Source organism: Hevea brasiliensis, chromosome 17 (genome assembly GCF_030052815.1).
Source record: "Hevea brasiliensis isolate MT/VB/25A 57/8 chromosome 17, ASM3005281v1, whole genome shotgun sequence".
In the NCBI taxonomy this organism is placed as follows: domain Eukaryota; kingdom Viridiplantae; phylum Streptophyta; class Magnoliopsida; order Malpighiales; family Euphorbiaceae; genus Hevea; species Hevea brasiliensis.
The window spans coordinates 42,267,812-42,278,809 of NC_079509.1; positions in this window are offsets into that span (position 1 = coordinate 42,267,812).

The window sequence follows — 10,998 nt, forward strand, 5'->3', positions numbered from 1 at the left end:
AGATCTTCACTAAGCCGGTCATTCAACATCCGGCAAATACAGAAGAATCACCCGATGATCCATCCATAGATGTCATCCAACTGGACTCCTTGTATGAGGCCCTAGTCTCGCCAATGGCTGAGGGACAGGAGCTTGACAACTGGACAACAGAGGATATCCCTGTACTCAATTTCTAGTAAAGTACCTCTGGTTATCTACACTTGATCATTTTGTCCATGGTGACAAGTGTAATACTGTAAATGGACCTTTTCTTATGGCATTAATATTAATGAATTGATAGCGCATTTTAAATCCAATACTCTTTTTCTTTCCTTTTTAATTCTATCCTTATAACACGTTCTATTCTTTATTCATTCAGGACTATTCATCAATTAACACCTAATAATCCAATAGACTCAGAAATTCCTCTGGTTAATTTTGAAATCCCCATAGCTGCCATTACTTCAAGTGATTCTGAGGAAGACCTTACACAAGAAGACAGTGATAAGGATGAGCCCTCCCTCGTGCCTTGTGGAGACGAAACGCGCACCGTAAACTTAGGCACGGAAGAAGTAAAAAGGGAACTTAAGGTAGTGGAAAGTGAAGAATTGGGAGATATGATCAGTCTGCTTAAAGAATTCCTCGATGTATTTTCCTGGAGCTATGATGATATGGTGGGTTTGGACCCTCAGATAGTAACGCACAAAATTCCCTTAATCCCAGGAACGATTCCGGTGAAGCAGAAACTAAGGAGAATGAATCCCGACACACTGCTCAAGGTTCGAGATGAAGTCAAGAAAGCAAGATGACGCCGGTTCTTGGAAGTAGTCAAATATCCCCAATGGGTGGCTAACGTCGTCCGTGAATGAAGAAGGACGGGAGAGTCAGGGTGTGCATTGACTACAGGGATCTTAATAAAGCTAGCTTGAAAGACGATTTCCCTCTCCCCCACATTGATGTGTTAGTTGACAATGCTGTGGGATTGGGCAGGTGTTCGTGTATTGATGGGGCATCAGGGTACAATCAGATCCCAATGGACGAGGAAGACAAGGATAAAACTGCTTTCATCACTCAATAGGGAGTATTTTGCTATCGGGTCATGCCCTTCGGGTTGAAGAATGCCGGGGCTACTTACGGTAGCGCAATGGTCACATTATTCCACGATATGATGCATAAAGAAGTGGAGGTGTACGTGGATGATATGATCATTAAATCCAGGGGAGAAGAGAGCCACGTTCAGGTGATGAGAAGGGTATTCGAAAGGCTCAGGAAATACCAGTTGAAACTGAACCCTGCCAAATGCATATTCGGAGCTAGATCGGGAAAGTTGTTGGGATTCATAGTAAGCGAGATAGGGATAGAAGTAGATCCAGACAAAGTTCGAGCTATTCAAGAAATGCCATCCCCAAAAAGCGAAAGGAGGTGCGCGATTTTAGGAAAGTTGAACTACATTTCGAGATTTATTTCTAATCTTACTGCCAAAGCTGAGCCTATTTTCAGACTACTCCGGAAGAACAACCCTACCCAATGGGATTCAGTTTTTCAAGCGGCTTTCGAGACAATCAAGCAGTATCTGTCAAATCCACCAGTATTGGTTCCACCTGTGGCGGGCAGGCCTTTGATCCTGTATATGGCAGTCCAGCAGAACTCGATGGGATGTGTTTTGGGACAACATGATGATACCGGCCGAAAAGAGAGGGCCATTTATTACCTGAGCAAGAAATTCAATGATTGTGAATCAAGGTACTCTTTCTTAGAAAAGACTTGCTGCGCGTTAGCCTGGACAGCAAATCGCCTCAAGCACTACATGTTGAATCACAAGACATGGCTCATCTCCAGGATGGATCCTATCAGATATGTATTCGAAAGCCCATTCGTGCCAGGAAGGATAGCCAAGCGGCAGGTTATACTCTCCCAGTACGACATAGTCTACGTGACCCGGAAAGCGGTAAAAGGTAGCGTGATCGCTGACCTCCTAGCGGAAAATCCTATCCAGGATTATAAAGCTCTGGATTTTGAGTTCCTTGATGAGCATATTAATGAGGTAGACTGCGAAGAAGATGGGCCAGCCGACGTATGGGAAATGTATTTTGATGGAGCAGTCAATTTATCCGGGAATGGAATCGGAGCTGTACTAGTTTCCCCGGACGGAAAACATTTCCCGATAGCTGTCAAGTTGAGATTTGACTGTACCAACAATGTCGCAGAATATGAAGCTTGTGTAATGGGTCTACAAGCTGCTATCCAGATGAAAATCAGAAAGTTGGAGGTGTACGGAGACTCGGCTCTGATAATTTATCAAGTCAAGGGAGAATGGCAAACCAAAGATCCCAAGCTGATCCCATATCAGAAGTACCTACTGGAGCTAATCAAGGAATTCGAAGAAATCTCTTTCACCCATCTTAGCAGAGACAAGAATCAATTTGCTGATGCCTTAGCTACTCTAGATGTTATGGCTCAAATCGAAGAAGGGCAGACGACTCAAGCATTGAAGATTAAAGCAAGGGATGAGCCAACTTACTGCTTTATGGTTGAAGAAGAGCCCGATGGAAAACCTTGGTATCATGATATCCTGGTCTACTGCAGAAACAGAGAATTCCCCTCTGGGGCAAGCAAAAATGAAAAGAAGATGATTCGGAGATTAGCGTTGGGATACTTCCCCAGTGGAGAAACCCTATACAAGAGGAGCTCCAACGGCGAATTATTGAGATGTGTAGATGCAAAAGAGGCAAAGAGAATCCTTTTTGAAACTCATGAGGGAAATTGTGCAACTCATGCCAATGGACACATGATGGCTAAGCAAATCATGCGACGTGGGTATTTTTGGACCACAATGGAGAAGGATAGCGTCGAGTATTTCCGGAAGTGCCATAAGTGTCAGATCTATGCCGATCCGATAAACGTGCCACCTCATAAGCTGTTCATCCTCGTCTCACCATGGCCTTTCGCAATGTGGGGCATCGATGTGATTGGTCCCATCAATCCCAAGGCATCCAATGGACACAGATTTATCCTAGTGGCCATCGACTATTTCTCCAAATGGGTCGAAGCAACGTCGTATGCTCACATCACGCAGAACACGTTTCTTAAATTCTTCAGAAGCAATATCATCTGCCGGCATGGTCTCTCGAATGAAATCTTCACTGATAATGCCAAGAACTTGAATGGTCCGAAGATTCAGGAATTATGTGATCAATACAAAATCCGGCATCTCAATTCCTCCCCGTACCGTCCCCAGATGAATGGAGCGGTGGAAGCCGCGAACAAAAATCTAAAGAGAATAATCCGGAAAATGACGGTCACATATAGGGATTGGCATGATATGCTTCCCTACGCTCTTCATGCATACCGGACTTCCGTAAGAACCTCGACCGGGGCAACTCCATACTCACTGGTCTACGGGATGGAAGCAGTTTTACCTATTGAGGTTGAAATTCCTTCCCTAAGGATTCTGAAGGAATCAGGGATTGATGAATCAGAATGGATCCAGTCAAGGTTGGATCAGTTAAACCTGCTGGATGAGAAAAGATTAACAGCAGCATGTCATGGGCAATTATACCAGAGGAGAATGGCTAAGGCATTTGACAAAAGCGTTCGCCCACGCGAATTCCGAACCGGAGACCTAGTTCTGAAGAAAGTTCTGCCGAACCAAAACGATCCCCGGGACAAATGGTCACCAACCTACGAGGGACTCTATGTGGTTAAAAAGGCATTTTCTGGAGGAGCCTTGATCTTAACCCACATGGACGGTGAAGAATTCCTGAGATCTGTGAATGCCGACACTGTCAAGAGATACTATGCATAAAATAGGTAAAGGATGAAAACCCGAAAGGGCGTCCCAAAAAAAAAAAAAAAAAAAAAAAAACTTGGGGTGAAAACCCGAAAGGGCATCCCAAGAACCAAAGTGGAGAAATAAGGAAGGGGGTATGAAACCAAGGATGGAGAAGAGACCGTTACGGCATGAGGCTTCAGAGAACTTGAAATAATGGCAGTTAAAAGACTTCAAAACCAACTAAAAGGAATATGTGAGATCTATCCTTGTACCCTTCCTTTTCCTTTGAAAGTCTATTTTTCCTAAAGCCATAATAAAGTTATACTTTATTCTTTCTGCTTTTGTTGTCCTGTTTACTCACTTTTTAATACTATCCTTTCTCTTTGTTTAATGCGCTATTGATTAGTTAAAATTTTTGCCATAAGATTTGAATTCAAAAATTGATAACCTCACGTACTTTATTATGAGATTTTCAGGGAATGGCTTTCGAAAAAAGAAAAAAGAAAAAAGAAAAAAGAAAAAAAAAAAAAAAACTAGGGGTGAAAACCCGAAAGGGCGCTTCTGGTCGAATGGACGAAAAGAAAGTGAAAACCCGCAAGGGCGCTTTCCGTAAAATAGGAAGAAAGTCGGGAACAGAAAAGGGGCATCCGAAGGAATGGGATCATAGGTCAAGTCTTGCAACTCCTCCTCCATTAATCATCGGCCTTCGGTATCTTGTTAAGTACACTTCGTCAGGAAAGAACTTCATGTGTCAGGGTTAGACTTGCTTTGTAAGTTGATTTTAATTTCCTGCATTTAAATTTTCCTGCTATCAACCTCTGGTTCCTTGATCTAAGTTGATTTTAATTTCATGCAATTTAAATTTATGTCATCAACCTGTGGTTCCTTGATCTAAGTTGATTTTAATTTCATGCAATTTTAAATTTCCTGTTATCAACCTCTGGTTCCTTGATCTAAGTTGATTTTAATTTCATGCAATTTACATTTCCTGTTATCAACCTCTGGTTCCTTGATCTAAGTTGATTTTAATTTCTTGCAATTTACATTCCTGCTATCAACCTCTGGTTCCTTGATCTAAGTTGATTTTAATTTCCTGCAATTTAAATTTCCTGTTATCAACCTCTGGTTCCTTGATCTAAGTTGATTTTAATTTCATGCAATTTACATTTCTGTCATCAACCTCTGGTTCCTTGATCTAAGTTGATTTTAATTTCTTGCAATTTACATTTCCTGTTATCAACCTCTGGTTCCTTGATCTAAGTTGATTTTAATTTCATGCAATTTAAATTTATGTCATCAACATCTGGTTCCTTGATCTAAGTTGATTTTAATTTCATGCAATTTTAAATTTCCTGTTATAAACCTCTGGTTCCTTGATCTAAGTTGATTTTAATTTCATGCAATTTAAATTTATGTTATCAACCTCTGGTTCCTTGATCTAAGTTGATTTTAATTTCATGCAATTTAAATTTATGTTATCAACCTCTGGTTCCTTGATCTAAGTTGATTTTAATTTCATGCAATTTAAATTTCCTGTTATCAACCTCTGGTTCCTTGATCCAAGTTGGTTTTAATTTTCTAGTATTCTAACTTCCGTTGCCAATTTCTAGGTCATTAACTTAGGTACACCTAATCGTCCAAAATATGAGTCTGAATCTTTACATAATTCCTACACAGAAATTTTTTCCTTTAATAGAAATTATGTAAAGAGGGGCAGCTGTCGACACCATATTTTGGCCGATCCCCAAAATCAATAAAACTTTGAAACCAATCCCCGGTACTAAGTCTCCTTTGGACAGCTAATCACATTCCCGATCCCTCTTTGATAGGCAGTCACAATTCTGATCTCTCCTCACAAAGAATTAAATCAAATTGTTAAGTTCTCGCATCAGTCAAAGCTTTACCAGTCTATCGCTCACCGATCTCTCAAACCCATTGTCGAAACTCAGGACCCGTCAAGTATATTCCTGATAAATGAAATGAACTGGCACTAGATCTTTTCTTACCAGTTTTATTGTCGATCTCCCTTTCGAAAGTTTAAGAGCTAAGGTTTTGGTTCGGTTTAATGAGGATTCCGATCTTAAGTGTTCGAGTTAAATTTTCAATTTTAATCAAGTCCCATTCAACATTTCTTCCCCACCGATCTCATGCTTATTGTGCTTTCCGATCTCTTATACTTAGATTAATAATTGCATTTAGTTCTTGTTTCGCTATGCTCATACAATCAAATACTTAGGCAATTCAGAGATTTTCCAATCACATCCATTCATTGAACAAAAGAGACATTCCATTTCATTTCATTTTTTTGTACAAGTTATTCAGCTGGAGGATCACCCCCAGCCTAATTTACATTTTGCTCACTCTCTCTCTCACCCTCAGCTTCCTCCTCACTGTCCTCATCGTCGCCCCAGAGCAGTCGGCCATCCAAGAGAAGTCCTCCTCTGGTAACGCTCGAGTTCGACCAAGAGGCCCTTGTGAGCATTCACATAGGCTCCGGTTATTCCAGTCACCATCTATTCATCTTTCTCATTAAGCTCCTCGTCTTTCTCCTTAAGCTCCTTGATGAGTTGAGCGACTGAGCGGCCGTTGGCACATGGCGCTGGACTTCTCGAGAACCCGATTCCTTTCAGCCAGGACATGAGACTGTTCGACCAGCTTGTCTTCATAAAACTTCGCCCGCCCCTCAACTTGAGATATATAATCCTGAGCGGATGAGAGTTGGGATCGGAGGGAAGCCACTTCCTGATTTTTCTTCCCGATCTCCTTACCCAGACGCTGAACCTTTTCCCGAACCATGGTCTGATTCACCAGGCACTCCACGTTCAGGCTCATGGATTGAGTCAAGATATCATCAAGGCTGTTCGGGATAGCTTTGTCCCGATCCTCGAAGGAAGATGGAAGACCCCAAGACTTTGGCAAAACCGAGTTCTCCGAGCAGTTCGGTTATTCTTGAGAATCGATCGATGCACAGCGCCATGAGAAGAGGCCCTCGCAGAAGATTGAGAAGGACCCCTTTCTGTGCTTGGAACAATTGGAAGAGGTGGAGGCTGCTCTTCCGATCTAGGAGGAGATCGGACAGCTTCTGCGGTCGGCGGACCCAAGGGTTGAGGCATCCAAACAAGAATACTTTTGAGTGGCAGCCTGACTCTTCAGATCCATCACTATTAAGCTATCCTCCTGGTTTAGGGTAATGCGCTTCGGAAGCAAGGGCCCCTGGTGCCACCACGGGGAAGTCCTCAAAGCGGCTCGGATCTTTGCTCCTCGGAATGAAGAAAGCAGTTCTTCCAATTCTTAAGGGACGAGGGCAGATCTGAAAAGAGCCCGCAATGAGGCTTCGCCTGAAAGAACCAGTGTTCGTCATCCTTTCGGCGAGTTAGCCTATGCAGTTCGGCGAACACCTTAGCCGTAGGTCTGATTCCCTTAGCTCGGCACAGGCCTCGGAAGGCTACTAAGATCCTCCACGAGTTAGGGTGAACTTGAGCAATGCACACTCGGTGAAGTTTTAGGACCTCCTTGTAGAAGTCATCTAGAGGGAACCGAAGACCGGCCTTTAACTGTTCCTCGTATACCATAACTCTGTCATTCTCCTCAAAAAAGTAATCGGCTCGGTGATAGCCGTGACATCGGATAAGTTCATACGAATCAGGACGAATACTGTACTCCTGGCCAAACGATTGCAGATCGGATTCTCGAAGAACCGACGGTAGCTCGTCTATAGGGAGAGTCTCAATCCATGAAGAATGTGCAAGCCTTGATGGTGCGATCCGCCCCCGAGCTGGAACGGAGACCCTAGGGGGTTCAGGTTGCGTGCTTGGCCCGACCACCTCTTCTTCATCGGACGACCACGAGAACTGAATGGAAGGAGGGCTCGCCGCTCTCTGACCTTCGGCGCCGCTCATTTTCAAAAGAAACAAAGAACTTAAACTAAAAAGAAGATCAAAGCCCTTACCGGAGTCTGATCGGCGTCGGAAGAAACTTGAGAAAATGAGAGAACTTCGGAGTTGTGAGCAAGAGACTGAAAATGGAATGAAAGAACAACTGGCTAACCCTTCACCCCTATTTATACTAGTCCGAGCATTTAATGCTCACGAGGTTCCAGGCAGTGCATCGGTTAACGGGATTCGCCAGCTGTTCTGACACGTCTCTCGAACATTCCGAGATCGGTTAATTGGAGATCGGCATAATAAGTTGAATATTTTGAATAAAGGATCAGTTAAGAGTCGTTTTGTTAGGAACCAGATCGGACAAATATATCAGAGATCGGAAAATAATCAATAAGATAATAATTGGAGAAACAAGATTTTTATTTCCAAAAGATCGGATTACATCATTAGGGCGATCTCTAGGGATCGGATTACAATAAAGGTCTAACTACATCATTTGGGCGATCTCTAGAGATCTGATTACATTGAAAGATTACATCATTTGGGCGATCTCTAAGGATCGGAATACACTAGAGATCTGATTATATCAAAAGGCTGATCTAAGGATCAGTTTATAACTGATCCCAAGGATATTACCGACCGGATGCTTCATCCGCTGTCGGAACACCCAATATGATGAGAAGCCGAATGAACTCAGTTGAGGGACTCGAGATCGGTACAACCGAGGTCCGCAATACAGATCGGTCAAATCCAGTTCTCTCACCATCGTCAGTTAAGGTCATTCGATTACCGGGATCGTAAATTTTCAGTCGGTGAGTAAAGAAGTCCATCGGAAAAAGATCAAAGCCACAGTTGTAGCCGGAACTTCCGCCGGAGCAGCTAGAACAGGAAAAGTAAGAAGGAAGAGAGGAAAATCAGATGAAGGAAATGTCTCTGTCGACAGGGGTATATATAGGGGAAAATGAGCATTTATTCTTTGAGCGAGCAAACGGCAACGCGGAATCGAGGGCAATTAATGCTTTGACGAGCGGACTGAGGAAGGGAAAGATCGGAATAATAGATCGGAAGATAGGAGACCAGCATGAAAGATCGGAAAGAGCATGTGAAAGAGATCGAAAGAGGAGGATCGGAAGGCAAAAGAATAAGACAAATCCCAATAACCGTCGAGAATCGGGTAGAGGTAGTTAAAGCGTGGCGACGAGATCTCCACCGCACGCCTAAGAATCGCCCACAATCTTTGACAGTGCGGGGTATGTCATGACAGTCCTGTACACCGCAATCTCCACCGTTGATCTCACTTGTAAGGACAAACCCGGAACCCTTGGATCAAGAGAGAAGATGACAATACCAGCGCCTTTCGCTCTTAGCCCTCAGATCGTTCCGGACAAGAAGATTTGGGACCGTTAGATCGAAAGAAGAAAAGGACAAATATTCTGAAGAGAGATCTCAGCCATTCATTTTGATTCTCTTTAGTTCCTGAACATCCGATCATGTCCTTCGAAATCTTGACCCTCCATCTCCCTCAAAATACATCCTGACCCTTCATGGGGAGCACCCGATTCCTATAAATACTGCATGAAAAGCTGCTCAAAGGACGGAAAATATAGGCAAGAGCGGTGACTATAGTGGAATAACTCAAACTTAATTCAGTTTGTTACTCGCTATTTTGAGTTTTCGTAGAAAAACTTTTGAAACTAGTTTTCAAGTGTTTTCTTGTAAAGGGATTGGAATCTGAAACTTTTCATTTTCAGTTCGTTCATTATCCTGTGGCACTCCCACTTTCTGTCTCTGTTATCCTCTATTTCCATTCATATTATCTAAGCTTAACTCCACTCAAGCTTGGTTATTTTGACCTGTTTACATTTTAACAAAGAATACTTCATTTCGAGCCAAACCACAGTCCTCCGGCTGCCAACCTGCAATCTTGCTACTTTTTACGATTCTGTAGTTAGTTCAATAGACTCGACTCCCTACAGATCAGTGTTAATATCGCCATTTTATTAAGTCTAGCTCTCGTTTCACGTATTTCCTTTGTTCTCTTTCTTATGCCTGTTGTTTTCTTTAAGTTTATGTCACGCTAAAAAAAAACAAAGCAAAAATATGTTCTAGTTTACTCCGTCTTTGGTTAACCCACACTTCCGTTAATCTTTATTATTTCTGAACGTAAGTCATCTAGTCCCAAGTTACGTAGAAACAGCTAGACAAAATGTAGGTAACTGTGTTTGAATCACTAGGCTGACGTAGAAGGCGATCCGGCATAATGCCATAAGGCGGAATAAAAATCAAAACTCAGGTAAGTAAAAGGGTACAGATAGGATACTGATAAAGTGACCTTAGGGGAGATCAGCAAAATCCCGCATGACGCCCCTTATTTAGTCACAAAATGCCAACGAGTTAAAAGAAGTCTTATTTCGACCTTTGGCACCTTTAAATACCAGAACTCTTAAACTTAGTCTTTTAAGATATACAGCTGCGATCAGATTTCGAAGAGATCGGAGGAGAGTTCTTATCCGGTCTCAACTCAAAAATTTTAATAAACGTCTAGAGGAGATCGGAGGAGGGTTCTTATCCGATCTCCCCTCAAAATTTTAATAAACATTAAAAAGAGATCGGAGGAGAGTTCTTATCCGGTCTCAACTTAAAAATTTTAATAAACGTCTAGAGGAGATCGGAGGAGGGTTCTTATCCGATCTCCTCTCAAAATTTTAATAAACATTAAAAAGAGATCGGAGGAGAGTTCTTATCCGGTCTCAACTCAAAAATTTTAATTAACGTCTAGAGGAGATCGGAGGAGGGTTCTTATCCGATCTCCTCTCAAAATTTTAATAAACATTAAAAAGAGATCGGAGGAGAGTTCTTATCCGGTCTCAACTCAAAAATTTTAATTAACGTCTAGAGGAGATCGGAGGAGGGTTCTTATCCGATCTCCCCCCAAAATTTTAATAAATAACTTAAAGAGATCGGAGGAGAGTTCTTATCCGATTCTCACACCAAATCTTAACCTGTACGTAAAATAATCCCAAAACCAAGATGATTTGCGACACCAACTCACTAAGGTTGTCTCATTTACTTATGTATCTGGGTAATCCGAATTTAGTGAAAGATCAAATATTCCTTTTACTAAAAGGACTAACATTCCCATTCAAGCCCTCCTAACCAATTTATAAAGAACGCCAAAATTAAATCTACTTACCCTTATTAAGGGACGAGGTGGGGTGCCTAACACCTTCCCCACCCGTTTACGGACCCCGAACCTAGAATCTCTGTCTTGAAGTGGTTTCATTTTTTCTCCAAATGGTTTTCTTTAGTTCCCCTCAAAACTAAGGTGGCGACTCCTCACTCCTTCCCACTTCGGTGAGTGAT